The sequence below is a fragment of the Zalophus californianus genome, chromosome 12 (genome assembly GCF_009762305.2).
Source record: "Zalophus californianus isolate mZalCal1 chromosome 12, mZalCal1.pri.v2, whole genome shotgun sequence".
Lineage (NCBI taxonomy): Eukaryota > Metazoa > Chordata > Mammalia > Carnivora > Otariidae > Zalophus > Zalophus californianus.
The window spans coordinates 7,661,761-7,680,902 of NC_045606.1; positions in this window are offsets into that span (position 1 = coordinate 7,661,761).

Consider the following 19,142-nt stretch of genomic DNA (forward strand, 5'->3'; position numbering starts at 1 on the left):
TATCGGCTAGCTGAGAGTCTGATTGATGGAAGCAAAAAAAAAAAAAAAAAAAAATTCTATTTAGGGGACTAAAAATTATTCTAGGCTTCCAATTATTTTAATTCAAAGTCTTTTTAACAATAAAGCATATCTGAAGTAGATGAGGAGAAGTGACAACAACAAAACAGACGGAAACCAGAAAGCAAATAAATTGTAACAAAAATCATGGCCCCAAGGGACTTAGGCAGGAAATTATTAGATAAAAACTTTAAAATATGTTTGCTGAAAGAACTAAACACAAGCTTCAGGGTTTTCTCAGAAGGTAATAAACTACAAAACTATAAACAAAAATAATAGAACTAAAAATAAAATAACTATAATTAAGAAATAATGAATACATTTTGCAGCAACACTGACACAGCCAAAACAATAGTAAATTGGAAAATGTCAGAAAAAAATTGTTTCCATAATGTAATTTAGTGATACACAAAGTGAAGTAAAAAGGTAACAAATATAGTGTAAGAATTTTATGTGTATTTCACTGGAGTCCTTAACAAAAGGAGAGAGATTAAGAGAAAGAAGAAAATTTTAGAAATATAAGAGCTGATAATTTTCTTCAATTAAAGAAGGGTATAAAATCAAATGTTTAAGAAATACTATGGACAGATAAATGGAAAATATAAATACACCCTTAGATAATACTACGTTAACTGTGGGAAAGTAAAGAGGAATAAATCTAAATAAGCAGCCAGAAAGAGAGAGAAGAAGATAAAGATTACCTTCCAATGTAAAATAAACTAATAGCGGACTTTTCACAGATAGAAATTGAAAGAAAATGAGCAATATCTATAATACCTGGGGAAAATTACCTATCTAGCATTACATTCCAAGTGAGGATATCCTTTGAGAATAAACTGAAATAATGGCATTTCAGACTAACAAAAACAGAGAACTCAGCACCACCTGACCATAGTAAAAGAAATACAAATTTTTTCAGGATAAAGTTTTACTTTATGATCGAGGATAGCAGTCCAGAAATTTGGTAAGAAAAAAAAAAAGACAAGATTTAATAGGTAGGTAAATGTACATGAAAATTGAACAAAAGAAAATGGATTTTTTTTAAAGATTTTATTTATTTATTCATGAGAGACAGAGAGAGAGAGAGAGAGAGAGGCAGAGGGAGAAGCAGGCTCCCAAGGAGCAGGGAGCCCAATGCGGGACTCGATCCCAGAACCCTGTGATCATGACCTGAGCCAAAGGCAGTTGCTTAACCATCTGAGCCACCCAGGCGCCCAGAAAATGGATTTGTAATGGGGCATACACAGATATACATGCCCATATATGTGAAGAAAGAGCTCTCTTTCTTACTCTTTGCCCGCCCTGTCACAGACTGGGAGGATATATTTACAAAGGATGTGTTTATAGAGTATATAAAAAGCCTTTTACACTTATAAGAAGATAAATAAAAAATGAAAAAAGTGGGTGAAAGAGTCAAATAGACATTCACCGAAGACACACACAAGTGATTAATATGCACATGAAAATACACTCAAAATCATTAGTCATTAAGAAATGCAAATTAAAAATGGGAAGACAGTTACATATCCACTGGAAAAGTCAATATTAAAAGGACAAATCCTACCAAGTATGACAAGGATATGAAAACTATGTCCACACAAAGACCCATGCACAAACGTTCATAGCTGCTATCCTTGTGTAACAGCCAAAACCTTGAAGAAATGAACAGATAAGTTTTGCATAGCAGTAAAAAGTATTGAATTATTAATACACATAACAACATGGATCAATCTGAAAATAATTATGCTCTGCAAAATAAGCCATACAAATTAGTACGTATGTTACGATTCCATATACTAAATCCTAGATGTTCACTAATCTATACACATGGAAACTCTTGGAGGGATGGATTGTCTGTGATCCTGATTGTCATGATGGTTTCATGAGTAATTGCAGATGTGGTGGAAACAGCCAGAGAAGTTGAAATAGAAGTAAAGCCTGAAGATGTGACCAAACTGCTGTAATCTCATATAAAACTTTAGCAAATAAGTTGCTTCTTATGGATAAGCAAAGAAGGTGGTTTCTTCAGATGGAGTCTACTCCTGGTGAAGATGCTGTGAAGTTGTTGAAATGACCACAAAGGATTTAGAATATGCCATAGACTTAGTTCATAAAGCAACTGCAAGTTTTGAGAGGATTGACTCCAATTTCCAAAGTAGTTCTCCTGCGCATAAACTGTTATCAAACAGCATCCCATGCTACAGGGTAATAATTCCTGAACGGAAGAGTAAAACACTGTGGCAAAATGTGTTGTTTTATTTAGAGACCTTGTCAGCACAACCCCAACCTTCAGCAAGCAGCACCCTAATCAGTCAGCAGGCATCCACGTTTAGGCAAGAACCTCCACCAGCAAAAAGAAGGGGCTTCTGAAAGCCCAGAAGATGGCCAGCAATTCTTAACAATAAAGTAATTTTTAATTAAGGCAGGCACATTTTTTAGACAGAATGCTATTACACAATTAATAGACGACAGTATAATGTAAAAATAACTTTTATATGTATTAGGCAACCAAAAAAGTTCATGTAACTCACTTTAATGTGATATTTTCTTTATTGTCGTGGTCTGGAAGCAATCTTGAGTATCTCTGTGGCAGGCCTATATATGGACACAAGATTTCAACCCAATAACGTTACAACCAATAACAGTCGAAAATTTTAACATAAAACTTTTAATAATGAATGGAACAACTAGACAAAAAGTGAATGAGATATACAGGACTTGAACAAATTACTAACCAACTTTAATTGTTATACATAGAACAATGTACCTAATAGTTACAGAATGCACGTTCTTTAAAGAGCACATGGGATAGTATCCAGAATAGGTAATATGATAGTCTTTAAATAAGTTCCAATAATTTAAAATGATGAAAAGCATGAAAGATATTTCTCCAGCATAATCAAATTGAAATAGAAATCACCAAAGGAAAGATATCTGGGAAATTCATTAATATTGGGCAATCAAACAGCAGATTTTTAAATGACCAATGGATAAAAGAATCAAAAAGGAAATTAAATTTTTTGAATAAATGAAAGTAGAAATGCAGATAGGGTTTGTAGCTAAAACTGTTCTTAGAGAGAAATGCACAGCTTAAAAACCAATATCAGTAAATAAATAAGATCACAAATCAATATCCTAACTTTCCATTTCAAGAAACTAGAAAAAGAAAAGCTATTAAGCCTAAATTAAGCAGTGGAAAAGAAATAAAAATTAGAGAAGAAATCAGAGAAATAGAAAATAGGAAAATGAAAAAAAAACAATAAAACTGACATCATTTGTTGGAAACAAACAAAATTGGCAAACATTTAACTATGCTGACCAAGAGAAGGGAAAACAGAAGGCACATTTTTAAAAAATCAGGAATTAAAAACAGAATATCAGTACTGACACTATAAAAACTAAAAGAATTATAAATTAACATCATGAATTATATGCCAACTAACACTTAGATAAAAATGGATAAATTGCAATGAAAACATAAATTATCAAAATTGATTTACAAATAAAGAATATGAATTTACCATATCAAATAAAGATATTGAATTAACAATTAAAATTCTTCCCACAACAAAAGCCCAGGTCTAGATGCCTTCACTACTAAATTTTATCAAATATTTAAAAAAGAGATAATACCGATCTTTTGCAGATTATGTCAGAAAATAGAGAAGGGAACACTTCCCAACTCATCTTTAAAGAGAAACAAAGGTCTAGGCGCCTGGGTGGCTCAGTTGGTTAAGCGACTGCCTTCGGCTCAGGTCATGATCCTGGAGTCCTGGGATCGAGTCCCACATCGGGCTCCCTGCTCAGCGGGGTGTCTGCTTCTCCCTCTGACCCTCTTCCCTCTCATGCTCTCTGTCTCTCATTCTCTCTTAAATAAATAAATAAATAAATAAATAAATAAATAAATAAATAAATAAAAGATAAACAAAGGTCTTAGAAGAAAACTACAGACCATTAATCCTAATGAAAATATATACAAAATCCTCAACAAAATATTAGCAAATAAATTCCAACATCTTTTACAAAGGTACTATAAATCATTAACAAATGTGATCTATCTTAGGAATGCAGGATTGATTTCACGCCTTAAAGACACGTAATGAAAAACACAACAGTAACACAATGAAGGACAAACACTACCTGATCATCTTGATAAATGTAGAAGAAGCATTGACTAAATGAAGCATCCATTCATTTAAAAAAAGAGAGGGCGAAACTCTCAGCAAACTGACAACGGGAGGAAAATTCTCAACCTCATAAAAATCACCTACAAATAGATACCTTGAGAGATTTAAATGCTTTCAGTGATCTCTCCCTAAGTTAAGGAACATGCCAAAATGTCAATTTTCATCAAAAACAAAAACAAAATTAACAAAGAAACAAAACAAAAACAAAAGATATCTAGATTGAATGGGAAGTAGTAAAACTGACTTATTCACAAATGACAATTCTGAATCCTAAATGTAGAAAAACCTTAGGAATTCACAACACTCACACATGCACAACCGTTAGAGCTTATAAATGAGTTTAGCAAAGTCTCAGAAACAATAATACCATAAAAATATCAATTGTATTCTATATACTAGTAATAAACAAAATAATATTAAGAAAAATCCATTAAAATAATATCAAAAAGAACCAAAATATGCAGGAATACAATTGTAAAAATAAATGCAAGATTTGTACTATAAAGAAGACACACATTGCTCAGAGGAATTAAAGATCTAAATAAATGGAGAGATATTACATGTGTATGTTTTGGATCGCTCAATATTTGTTCTCTAAAATTAACAATAGATGAATGTAATCACACACACACACACACACACACACACACACACACACACATCCCAACAAGATTTTCTGGTAGAAACTGACAAACACCTTAAAATGTATTTGAAAATGTAATGGTTCTATAATAGCCACAATTTTTTGAAAGCAAAGAATAAAGTTGTAACCTTAAACCATCCAATTCAAAATTTATTCTACAACCAATCTAATTCAATCAGTGTTATACTGGTACAAAGATAGGCATAGAGATCAATGAGACAGAATTGAGTCCAGAAATAAATCCGACTGTGGTAAACTGAATTTTAACAAAAGTATGAAGAAAATCTAGTGGGGAAGAGATAGTGTTTGCACAAATGGTATTGAGACAATTGGAAATTCACAGTAAAAAAAAAAAAAGAACACTGACCTTTGCCTCTTTTATGCACCAAGATCAAATCAAATGGAACAGACCTAAATGTAAAAACTAAAATTTAAAAACCTGTGAAAAAACACAGAAAATCTTGGTGATCTTGAGACACAAAGATTTCTTCAATATAACAACAAAAGTACAACCAGTAAAATAACGAATTGATAAATTTGACTTCATTAAAAAGAAGTTTTGTGCTCCAAACATAACATTAATAGAATTAAAAGAAGAAATTGTGAGAAAATATTTGCATATTATATACATTATTACTGAACATATCATGGACACCTAAGAGACAACTCAATTATAAGACATACTTTATTATGGGTGAATATTTGAGTAGACATTTCACTAAAGAAGATATATGAATGACTAGCAAACATAAAAATAATATGCTCAACATCATTAGTTATTAGGAAAATGCAACTTAAAACCACAATAAGATCCCACTGCACACAAGCACACACACACACATTCACACACACTATACTGGATAAATTTTAAAAGATAGACAATAATGAGTATTGGTGAGGATGTAGAAAAAATGGAAAACTTTTACATTGCTGGTGTGAATGTAAAATGATACAGACACTTTAGCAAAAAGTTTAGCAATTTCTTATAAACTTAAACATAAACTTATCATATTACTTACCCATCATACTCTAAGAATCTTTCAAAAAGAAATAACAACATATATCTACACAAAAACTTGTACATGAATCAAATGTTTATAGCAGTATTATTCATAATATCCCCAAACTGGAAGTAATTAAAATGTCCATCAAGTGTTGAATGGGTAGACAAAAGTGGTCTGTTTATAAAATGGAATACCCCTCATCGGTAAAAAAGAAGGAAGTACTGATACACAGCACAACATAGATTAGCCTCAGAAGCATGATGGTAGGTGAAAGAAATCAGATTACAGAGACTATATATTGAGACTATTATGCCATTTATATAAAATATGAAAAAAAGAGTAATTTAAAGAGCTAGAATGACTAGTAAGCCTATGGCTTGGGTGGGTGTGGAGTTAACAAAATGAGCACAAGGAACATTGTGGGTGATGGAAATGTTCCCAAACTGGATTTTAGTGATGGTTACACAACTCTATAAATTTACTAAAATGTCATTGAATGTTACATTTATAATGGGTGAATTTTATGGTATATGATTTATACGTCCATAAAGCCGTTTTTAGAAATGTAAATAAAAACGGCAATTTTGAAAGGTCAAGGATATATACAGACTAGGAGAGAAAGAATTGTCACATAAATAACCAAAATAGAACTTCTATTCAATATGTTTTATTCTATATACAAAGAGGTGAAAATCAATAAAAAGAAAACACCATATGAAAGTGTACAAAAGACTTAACAGACGCCTTATAAAAGATGATATCTAATTGTCCAATAACTAAATAAACTTTTCCTCTATCTCATTACTGATTAGAGAAATGAACATTAAAACTGCATTGATACCATTACATTTATATCAGAATGGCTACATTTTTAAAGTCTAAACAAATATTACTGCTTTTGATGATATCAAGCCTTTAGAAGTTCCATGCACTTACTTGGTAGGGTGTAAATTGGTGTATCTGCTTTGGAGATAGTTTGGCATTCATTCTAATGTGGTGCATACTTAAGAGATGTGTGCCAAAAGACATGCACAAAGATTAGCACTGCTAGTGCAGTCAAAAACTGGATACATATCAGATTTGCATCGACATTATAATGGATAAATAAGTCATTGTATATGTATTATTTCCAGGAATAAACACAAATAATTAACAGGCTTACACAGCAATGAAATCAAATCACTGAGGCATAATGCTGAGGAAAAGAAGATGTATATAAAATACATATTGTATGATTCTACACTGAAAGTTTAAAGGCTCAGGAAACTACACTCTAGGGATCAAGATCACATGTTTCTATACTGAAATTATAAAGACATACAAGTGAATGATTAATAAAAAGAATACTTGAGGGGTAGAAAGGGCATTGATGGTCAAAAGTATGAAGGGGCTTTAAACAAGTCAGAGAGTGTTTTAATCTTGCAGTGGGTGGTTACATCGGTGTTAGCGTTGTGTAAAATCATTCAGCTGTACATTGATTTTTGTGCCTTTTGTCTATATATATGGGATTTTACAATGTTAAAAAAAGAATAAAACAATGATTTGGGATAGTATAATACTTACATTGAAGTAGATATCTTTTGCAGAAAACAAATAATTTATTTTAGAAGAGGATATAGTATCTGTGCCCAGAATGGCTCCCGAACATTTTCTAGAAAATTGTAATCACCATCACACCCATAACTTATTAATCCATCTCTCAGAAGTTTCTTGGGTTGCAACATTCCTTTGGGAAAAAATGGGTTTTGAAAAAGAATAACAAATCTCCTTGGGCAACCATCCTTATGATGCATTAATTTATGCTTTAAATCTTCTCTATGCTGTGACATTCCTAATGGTGGAAGGAGAGAGAATTTATATGGGGAGACAAAAGGACACTGTCAATAAATATATGCCAATGAGCCTAATAAGTTGGAATTTATCTTATTATTTTATTATACACTGGGGAGCCACCCTTCATCTTACAGGTTTATTAATGTGAATTTGTCCCCTAGTCTTTCTCCATCTCTGGACAAGGCTAGTATCCCCTGTAAATATGAATTACACCTGACTAGTCACTCTAACAAAACCCAGTCCTTGTCCTTCGGAAAATCCACCAATATTTGGATGCGTATTTGTGTTTATTTTATAACTCTTTTCTCTGCAAAACTGTAAGTTCCAATAAAGACTATGTGTGCATAGGTCACCCCTGCACCAGACCCAGTGATGGCGCTCAGTAGTGCCTGAGAATCTATGCTGAATTAATGACTTACTCTCAGCCACCTTTCTCCAAACATGCTTGGATAAAAATAGTCACAGTAAAATGATAATCATTGGAAGTTGGTCACTTGGCATTGACATTGAAAACAAAGAACTACCCTCCCTGTCTTCTGTTGCTTGAGAATCTTACAAAACATTTTTCTCTTGGTTTGTATCAAGTATGACCTTTAATAAGAAAGTTGCTAAACCAATGGTGTGTAGTAGATATTACTGCAAGCAGATGGAGATTCATTCAGCCATTTTTAACAGCTCACACCTCAGTAGTGTAACCAGTTAGCTATGTTTTATTGGTCCATATAAAATCCTATTTTTTCTGAAGATGGAGCACATACAAAAGGAAAAGAGTGAGACACATTTTATCAACACCATATCCACATTTCCTAGATGGTAATGTAGAATGAGTTAGAAATCATAAATTGTATAGCAGGAGAGTAATTAACTATTTTGATTCTTAAATAGTTTTGAATCTCAAAAACTCATGGATGTTAGAATAAAATACTTTTCTCAAATGTTCTCAAAAATAAATAGAGAGACTACAACAACACAAGTAAAAAGAAACTGCTATGTAGAGTTCTAGAAAAAGTGTCCTAATAATTTTCCTAACAATTTAATCATGTGTAACTGTTTGGCAACCAATTAAAATGGATATTTTTGAGATACAATTAAATATTTCTCATACCAACTTAACAATATCCAAACAACCCTACCAATTTAAAAATTGGTAGAAGACTCAAATAGACATTTCTCCAAAGAAGATATACAAATGGACAACAAGCATATGAAAAGATTCTCAACATTATTAATCATGAGGGAAATGTAAATCAAACCCACAGCGAAATACCACTTCACATTCATTAAGATGAAGATGATACAACAACAAAACCAAACAGAAAATATCAGGTGTTGGCAAGGATTTGGAAAAATTGAAACCACTGTCCATTGTTGGTGAGAATGAAAAACTGGTGCAGCCTCTTTGGAAAACAGTATGATGTTTCCTCAGAAATTAAACACAACTACCATATGATCCATTAACTACATCTCTGGGTACATACCCAAAGGAATTGAATGCAGGGACTTGGGTATTTGTATACCAATGTTTGTAGCATCATTACTCAAAATAGCCAAAAGATGGAAGCAATACAAATGACTATCAATAGATCAATGGGTAAATGAATATGGGGTGTGTTTGGGTGTGTATGTATGTACATACACATATGCATACACACATACAATGGAATATTATTGAGCCCAAGTGAAATAAGCCAAACACAAAACAGCAAATAATATTTAATTCCAATTATGTGAGTTACCTAATAGTCAAATTCATAGAGACAGAAATTAGAATATGGTCATCAGGACCTGGGGGGTGTTAATGGGGAGTCACTGTTTAATATTTACAGAATTTTAGTTTTGGAAGATGAAAAAGTTCTGGAAATGGATGGTGGTGATGCTTGCACTACAATGTGAATGCATTTAGTTCCAATGAACTGCACACCTAATAACGGATAAAAAGGCAAATTTTATGTTATGCATGTTTTTCTACATTCAAATTTCTCATAAGTATGTCTCTTGACCAAACATTGCAGGCAATGTGTGCCCTTTATGCCATTTCAACTTTGGAGTCAACAGGCTTTTTACATTTCTTATTTCTGAACACCACATACCCACTATGATTTATTTCTGATTCCTGGATTCACAATCCTTTATTTTCTTCTTGCCAGGTACATTCCTGAATCTCCTTGAGTTTAGTTATGAGCATTTTACTTACATTGGCCACTGGAAAGTGAAGGTCACTTTCAGGAGAAGTATTTACTTTCCAGTGTGGCATTCTCCAGTGCTATCCCCATGCTGTAGCCAATGTGGCAGCACCTCGGATATAAAGGAAAAATTGCACCATCACACAGAGAACAAGTGCTCTGTATATCGCTCAAAACTTACGATGACTCCACATACAAGAAATAAATTTTTATAGGTGTAAGTACTTTCTGACTTAACACAGCAAATTCAAGCACATACCAAGTCACCAAAATTAAAACATTTGATCATATCACTTGTGAACAAAATTGGTAGAAAACAAATGAGTCCTCTCATAGTCTACTGTTGGAGGTACAAATAGATAGATGGATATACGTTGGAGAGTCAGTTTGTATCATAAAACTTAGAGTGCAAATATATCATCAGTGAGTGATTCCACATCTCCATGTATAATGTGGATAATCACTCCCATGTGGCATAAAGATGGACATACAGGGGTGCCTGTGTAGCTCAGTTGGTTAAGTGGCTGCCTTCAACTCGGGTCATGATCCCGGGGTCTTGGGATTCAGCCCTGCATGGGGCTCCCCACTCAGCGGGGAGTCTGCTTCTCCCTCTGCCCCTCACCCCACTCATGCTCTCTTTCTCTCGCTCAAATAAATAAAAAAATCTTAAAAAAAAAAAGATGGGCATATAGAATGTGCAGTGTAACATTGTTTTAACATTGCCACATTGGAAATAAACTAAATGTCTATTCATGGGGCAATAATATAAAAATTACAATTTACGTATAATGTATAATCCTATGCTGCAATTCAAGAAGTGTAAAATACCCTGATGTTGAAACTGTAAGTTTTAAAATAAGGTGTTGACAAGTGTCATAATAATTTGAACTTAGTGATACAATTTATGTAAAGCAAGTTCAGATTTTAATATTTAACAAGGATACATATATCAACCCTTTGGAATGGGGTCTGGGGAGATTCATACCAAGTGAACACATCAGTAAAGGGTAGAGAAGTTAGAAATGCTAGGAAGACTTTGGCTTTTCAGTAACACTGGGTTTATGATGACAGAGAGCGATTCACATACTTCTTATGTATGCAGTGTCATACTGTGAGTTTCCCTTTTGGTAATGGAAGATTAAGTAATTCAGACCTACAATGCCTTCAGGAAAAACCTTAAATGGCAAAGACAAATAAATAACTGCTCTTGAATCATCAGAGAACTAAAAGGAAGCGAAGAATCACACAGTCAAGATCCAGGAAAGAAAACTCTGGAGATGAACTGGACATCTGGAATCATTTATCCCAAAGGGGCATCTGTTGATTTAACAAGGAACTTAGAAGCTGAAAAGCTGAGCAGGTTTGGAAGCCTTGTCAGACGGACAACCATATATTGAAGACACACCCATTTGAGAGGACCCTGTGTTATCTGGGTTGAGATGCTGAGGCTATATGGTAGATAAGTATTAGCCAGAAATAGACTGCTCCTCCCAGGAGCACTAGTTTTGAAGTCCCATTTTGGGTTGAGATGATGTGGGATTATAATTCCCCCTAGCTGTGTTCAAGAAGCAAAAACCAACCAACCGACCAACAAAAAGCCCCAAACAAGCTCTCTGAGGAATGGTAAAAGTACCCTAGTCTTCAAGTTTTCTCTGTAAATTCATGTACAATACCTGCCATGCAGTGGAAACAGGCCAAGGACAGGAGGGGTAAGAATTTATAACTGAATAATAGGAAAAAAAAAAAAAGAAACTAAATAATAGAAATAGAGCCAAAAAATCCAGATACTGAAGTTTCCAAATTCAGAATTTCAAATAACTAAGTTTAAAATATGAAAGAAAATTAAAGGAAAAACTTTAAGACTTTTAGAAGAGTACTGGAAAAAAATAAATTCTAAAATAGAAAATGGGGTGCCTGGGTGGCTCAGTCGGTTAAGCGTCCAACTCTTGATTTCAGCTCAGGTCATGATCTCAGTGTTGTGAGATCGAGCCCCAAGTTGGGCTCCATGCTGAACATGGAGTCTGCTTAAGATTCTCTCCCTCTCCCTCTGCTCCTCAACCCCCATCATGGATGTGTATTCTCTCTCAAAACCAAAAATAAATAAATAAATACATGCATACACTAGAAAATTAAAAGAACTAGTTGATTCAGTGGAAGTGTTTAACAGCTGCTTAGAGATACAAATAAGGAAGAGAGTACACTATCAATGAATGAAAAGTAGAGATAATGCTCTATGTGAAAAACAAGAGAAATACAAGATGCAAAATATAAGCTAGAAAATTAAAAGCAGCGTTGATACAGGGAAAATGTTTGTGGTGGAATCTCAGCAGGAAAGGAGAGAATACTGCAGAGATAATATTTGAAAATATAATAGCTGAGGATTTCCCCAGATTTACAAAAGACATCAAGCCAAGATAAAAGACACACTATGAATCACATACAAACTAAACCAAAAAACCCACATCTGGCCACATAACAATAACAATAATAATAATAATAAAGCTAAAACCCAAATATCATAGAAAAATCCTTAGCAGCATTCAGAGCAGGGAGTCTGCTTCTCCCTCTGACCCTCTTCCCTCTCATGCTCTCTATCTCTCATTCTCTCTCTCTCAAATAAATAAAATCTTTAAAAATAAAAAGATAGCTGACGTCTCACAAAAAAGCAGACCAAAACCAAAACCAAAAAAGAAACAAAACAAAACAAAACAAAACAAAAAAACAGAAGCAGAAGACAACAATGGTATGCCATCATAAATTTGAATGGAAATACTTGCAAACCCTGTATTCTATATCAAGTACAAATGTATTATCAAAATGAAGCTGAAAAAATTTTAATTAAAAAGTAAAAATGGGGGTCTCCAGTGGCTCAGTTGTTAAGCGTCTGCCTTCGGCTCAGGTCATGATCCCAGGGTCCTGAGATCGAGCCCTGCATTGGGCTCCCTGCTCAGCGGGAAGCCTGCTTCTCCCTCTCCCACTCTCCCTGCTTGTGTTCCTTCTCTCGCTGTGTCTCTCTCTGTCAAATAAATAAAAAAAAATGAAAAATAAAAAAAACGAAGCTGAAAGGAATAAAAATAATGATATTATGACCAGAAATTCTGTGTTAAGAGAGTACTTATGTGTTTTCTTTTTCTAAAGATTTATTTATTATTTGAGAGAGAGAGAGAGAGAAAGCAGGGGGAGGGGAAAAGGGAGAGGGAGAGAGAATCTCAAGCAGACTCCCCACGGAGAACAGAGCCTGTTATGGACCTCGATCCCAGGACCCTGAGATCATGACCTGAACTGAAACCAAGAGTCGGACACTTAACCGACTGAGCCACCCAGGTGCCCCTTAAGGGTTTTCTTTAGCAGAAGAAAATGAATCCATTTTAAAAACAATCAAGACCTCTATTTGATTTCATATGCAAGAAAACAAACCAGGATGATTTTAAGTCTTAACTTACAAAAGATAAAATTTAAAACAACAGTGCTTCTAAGAGGTAGTAAAAAAAAAAAATCTATGTCACTCAGGGTAAGAAAGATATCTTAACAGAAAAGTATTAATTATTAATGAAAATTGATTAAAAAAACTACATTAAAATTAATATCTTTCATCTAAGTTAAGATACTGGAATGAAAAGCTATTTCATAATGAGAGACTATATTTGTACTCGATAATGGTAGGGCTATTTCCAGAATAAATCATTCTTATAAATCAGATTTAAAAAAAAAAACACAAACAATGCAAAAGAAAGATGACATGACACAGGCAGGCACTTTACAAAAAGGAAATGAGCAGTAGGCAGCCTGTAAGATGTTTCCATGATTCCTACCTCCTGGTGTTCACACCCAGTGTGATCCCTTCCTCTTGAGAAACAGTTAGACCAAAATGTTTGTTCTGACCAATAGAACACAGCAAAAGTGATGAGAAATCATTTCCAAGATCAGGTTATAAAGAGACTGTAACTTCCATCACGGGTATGGTTCTTGAGGGCAGCCAACTGCCGTGTGTTGTCAACTGAACTACCCTACGGGGAGACACACCTAGTGACCATGAGGACTACAGCATAAGTGAGTTTACATCTGGATCTGTTCCCAGCTGGGCCTTTGGAAAACCATAACCCAACGATCACACTGATTGTGGCCTCTGAGAGACCCAACAGACATATGGGCTAAGCTGCCTCCAGATTTCGGACCCAAAGAAACTATGAGATAATAAATGCTTGTTTTTTTAAGCCATTAAAGTTTGGGTCATTTCTTATGTACCAATAATCATTTAATACATATCCAAGTATGCAATAAATGTTTGAAAAGCAGCTAAGCGTCATTATTTATTATGAGTAACCAAAATAAGGTACCACTACACACCCATCAGAATAGCTAAAATTAGCAATAAACCTTCTGATACTACCACATAGTGATAGAGATCTGGAGCAATAGACATGATCATGCATGGCTGACTGGAGTGTAAATTTATATGATCGCTTTGGAAACCAGATCCAATATATGCATTCTCTGTCACCCAGTAATTCCACTCTAGTTACATACCACAAAGGAAAGAAATGGGCATGTGCAGAAAGAGACGTACATTATTGCTATGTCAGTGTTGTCTTTATTCATAATATCAAAAATTCAGAAACACTAAACAGAGAGCAAGGATAAAAGGAAAAACTACATTATGGTTATATAAGTACAATAAAATAAAATAAGCCACCAATAAAACACAAAATATACAGTTACATGCAATGGCATAGATTAAACTGGTGGAAATAATTCACAGCAAAAGAAACAATTGGTACCAAAGCTGTTTGATAGGATTAAGTTTTAAAAGCAGGCTAATTTGAACCATATTATTTAAAATCACCTTAATGGTTCCTTTCAAGCTGAGACAGTTAATGAGTATCAAATGCATAAGGGGTGTTACAAGGTCCTTGACGCGAGGATCTCCCATTTTCTGTGGGAGTTACACAGTGTCCACCTCCTATCAGTACATTAATATGTACATTTTTTGCTCTGTGGAGCTTTATGCATATATCTTATGCTTCCAATAGATATATAATAAATAACACTTTAAAAGAGGGATTTTTTTTTCTCCTGCCTTTCTATTTCAAAGAGAGAGAAACTCGTTTCACTACAAAGTATATTTCCAATGGGAGCAACATCAGTCTTTTATAAGAAGACATTTCTCCCTGATTTTGAAAAGAGACTGACCGCGTACCTTTACTTCACTGTTGTCAGTTTTCTTGTTTTTGTCTGCTATCATAGATATGTTAGTAGAAATTTGGGAGAATCTTATAAAATGTCTCTAGCTTGTTAAGGAAACATTTTATTATATTCTCCCGATATCTTAATATCTATACTCTAGTTTAAGGTTATTGGAAACTAGTATTGAATAATAAAATGAATAAAAATAAGATGCCATTATTTCTATATATTAGTAAAAGTTGTTATAAGTATTAAATATCTAATTCTACAATTCATGAGCTACATATTACATTTATAAACTACTTGTGCCAATAAAAACTGGCAGAACGCTTTGTGTAAAGACATGAAATACAGGGGCGCCTGGGTGGGTCAGTCGGTTAAGCATCTGCCTTCAGTTCATGTCATGATCCTGGGGTCCTGGGACCAAGCCCCGCATGCGGGTCCCCACAGTGGGGAACCTGCTTCTCCCTTTCACTCTGCCCCTCCCCTGCTCATTCTCTCTCTCTCTCTCTCTCAAATAAGTAAATAAAATCTTAAAAAAAGGATGTGAAATACATTTTAACGCCTGTAATAAAGTTCACTTCCCTTCACAAAAGTGCAGCTTTGAGAAATTTATCATGAGAAAATACACAAATAAATTAACAGCAAAGGTCATTTGAAAACAACCCAACTTTAACAAAATAGTAAGTAGTTAAATTGGCTATTTATTTTCAAAAATTAAGATGCTAATAGAAGACTAAGTGAAAGTGTGGAAGATATTAAGCAAAATGAATGAGTCCAAATTTTAATGTATGGAACTATTGAATTTAGTAAAACACGAAAGGGAAAATTGACAGAATGGAAAAAAGTGGTGTTGAAAAGATGAATGAATATGTTATTGTGGTATGATATTTCTTTTTTCTTTCTGAAATTTCCAAATTAAAATTTTAGTATTATATTTACAGTGCACCCGTAAATGTCCATGCTCTTTATTTATTTTTAAAGATTTTATTTCTTTATTTGACAGAGAGAGAGAGAGGTCAAGTAGGAAGAGTGGCAGGTAGAGGGAGAGGGGGAAACAGGCTTCCCGCTGAGCAGGAAGTCTGATGCAGGGCTCGATCCCAGGCCCGTGGGATCATGAGCGGAGCCAAAGGCAGACGCTTAACCAACTGAGCCACCCAGGCACATCTCTACCATGTTTTTTAAATGAGGGAGATAACAGTTGGAGCTCTACTGCACATGCCCTTTCCTGGTGGGAATGTTGAGCATTGAAAAGGAGAGGTGTGGATTGTTTGGACTCAGGGTCTGAGGGATCAACTAAAATTCACTTTTATTATTACTAAAAAATGATTTACTTTGTTCTCTGCTTTGCTTCTGACATCTATATGGCTCTGGCCAAATGTAAGAGCCATCTGGTGTCAGAACACACACATACACAAACAGGAATAGAGAGCAAGACATACCGTCAATTTGTTTCCAGCGGATTTGTTTTCAAAAGAAGGGTGAAGAGACCCATGATTTTGTTGCAGCTTTGCCACATTCTAGCCATGTGATCTTGAGTATGCATGTCCTGCCTCTTCCTTTATTCCCTAAAAAATGAACAGATTAGAACGGTTCATTTCTAAGGTGGCTTCACACTTAAAATTTGTCGGGACCTTTGTAAAATTTCACTAGGCAAATAAACTTTAGTTATATTAATGTATTACTTGTATAATTCTCTGATTCTGTAAGCTTTGTTTTCCTAGCTAATAGCAAGTGGAAGCTTATTTAAAATTATTAAGAAACTTCCTAGAGACAAAAGTTATAATGGTAAGTAGAACTAAAATTTGAATTAACTTGATCATGATACAAAAAATTAGCTGATTTGCTAACATGTTGATGATTTACTGTCTTTTTGAGGTGGCACTAACTCAAGCATGCTTAATATTACCTTCATGAATTACATAAATTCACCTCAAATTTAAGATATTTTAGTTTGACTCTGTAATAGTGCAGGATTTGTTTTTTAATTTTACGGTTAACCTAATGAAGCATGTTTTGATATTTAAGCTGTAATTGAAAGAAACATTATTACACTTCACGTGCATAAGCTGTCTCGAGAATATACTACTGTTCTACCCTGCTGCTTTCAACTCCCTTTCTATTTTGTTCTCTGCTGCTTAGTTTATAGACAACAATTCATGTGTGCATTTATCTTTTTTTTTTCACTTCTGCAAAGGACATACAACATGACAACATATTCTATGAAGTCATTTCTTTCCAGAAATATGCTGTAGTTATGGGACATAGACTGAAGTTATTTGATGAGCTTTATAATTAAAATGATAGGTAGCACATTAGGCTCTAGAAGCATAACTTGTTATTTTAGAAGTTGTGATCTCTGAATGCTTGGTCCCTTAAAGGTTCTCTTACTTGTATTAAAAATAACTGCCTTAACATGTAAATAAATTTCCCCATTACCTAATTTTTTATATAGTTTTTTGCTAAGGGCTTCTGAATTTATTGTCTAATTTGGAGTAATCTGGAAAACCCGAGGAAAATAACACAATTCAGAGATAAAAACGTTGTCTGAGGCTATGGGACGTATAGGGGGCTGAGTAACCCTTATAGTCAGGGCTTTGTGTCGAAGACAAATGCTGTCTCTGGAAGGAGACAGGTCATCATAGGAAATCACAGGGGTTGGAAATTCTTTCTGGAAGTGCCTTTTCATGTTTTTATTCACCTAGGAGCAAGCTTATGCTTTTTACCTGAAAGTCCTTCTGTTTACTTATCATTCATTCATGCACGAATACATCCTCACTTAGGGCTCTAAACCCTAGCTGAGTGGCTGGTATGACACAGGTGACGAAGATCCCATATTATTTCTGTGTGAGCTCATGATGCAGAGAGGAAGCAAGACAGGAGATCCACTCGCCCTCATGGCAGTTTTTGCTGTCAGTAGGAGTCTGGTGGCTCTGCACATTATTCTTCTGAAATTGCTTGCAGTGACACAATTTGCAACCTACTCTTAATGCCTAAAAGTGGTGGTGGCAAAAAGCAAGAAATTAGCAGAGTATTATTTAAAAAGGCCAAGTATGGGGGCACCTGGGTAGTTCAGGCCGTTAAGTGTCCCACCTTTGCCTTCAGTTCAGGTCATGATCTCAGGGGTGGGGGGGGTGGGGGTTGGAGCCCCACCTCTGTGCTCCCCAGTAGTCTCTCCCTCTGCCCATCTCCCCCAACTCACACCTGCAGGCATGTGCACCATCTCTCTCGCTCGCTCTCTCAATAAATAAATATTTTTTTTTAAAAAGTCCAAGTATGCATGGGTAAACACTATCACTAAAATGTGATTTCTGGTGTCCTCCACTAAAAACATATTTGGAGGAAAATATTCAGAACTTTTTTCTTAAAAGAGTATTAAATAAAATAGGAATTGCTTTAAAAGAATTGCAGTTGAAGGGGCGCCTGGGTGGCTCAGTCGGTTAAACGTCTGCCTTCTGCTCAGGTTATGATCTCAGGGTCCTGGGATTGAGCCCCGCATTGGGCTCCCTGCTCAGCTGTGAGTCTGTTTCTGCCTCTCCCTTCGCCTCTCTCCCTTGCTCATGCCCTCTCATGCGCATGCTCTCTCTCAAAGAAATAAATACAATCTTAAAAAAAAAAAGAATTGAAATTATTAAAATAATTCGGAAATTACTATAAAAGGATTAAATCAAAGAAGTTTTCATTTTCACCAGAATAATACATAGTAGAGACAAATATAAAATATAAAATATTTTTAAATAGCTCATCATGGTCCCTCCAATGACATTCCATTATTAATATTATTTTTTAAAGATTTTATTTATTTATTTGACAGAGAGAGACACAGCGAGAGAGGGAACACAAGCAGGGGGAGTGGGAGAGGGAAAAGATGGCTTCCAGCCGAGCAGGGAGCCCAATGTGGGGTAGGGCTTGATCCCAGGACCCTGGGATCATGACCTGAGCCGAAGGCAGACAGTTAATGACTGAGCCACCCAGGCACTTCACCATTATTGATATTTTTATATATTTTTAAATGTTCTCTACATTTTACCCAATTGAGAACCTTGTATAT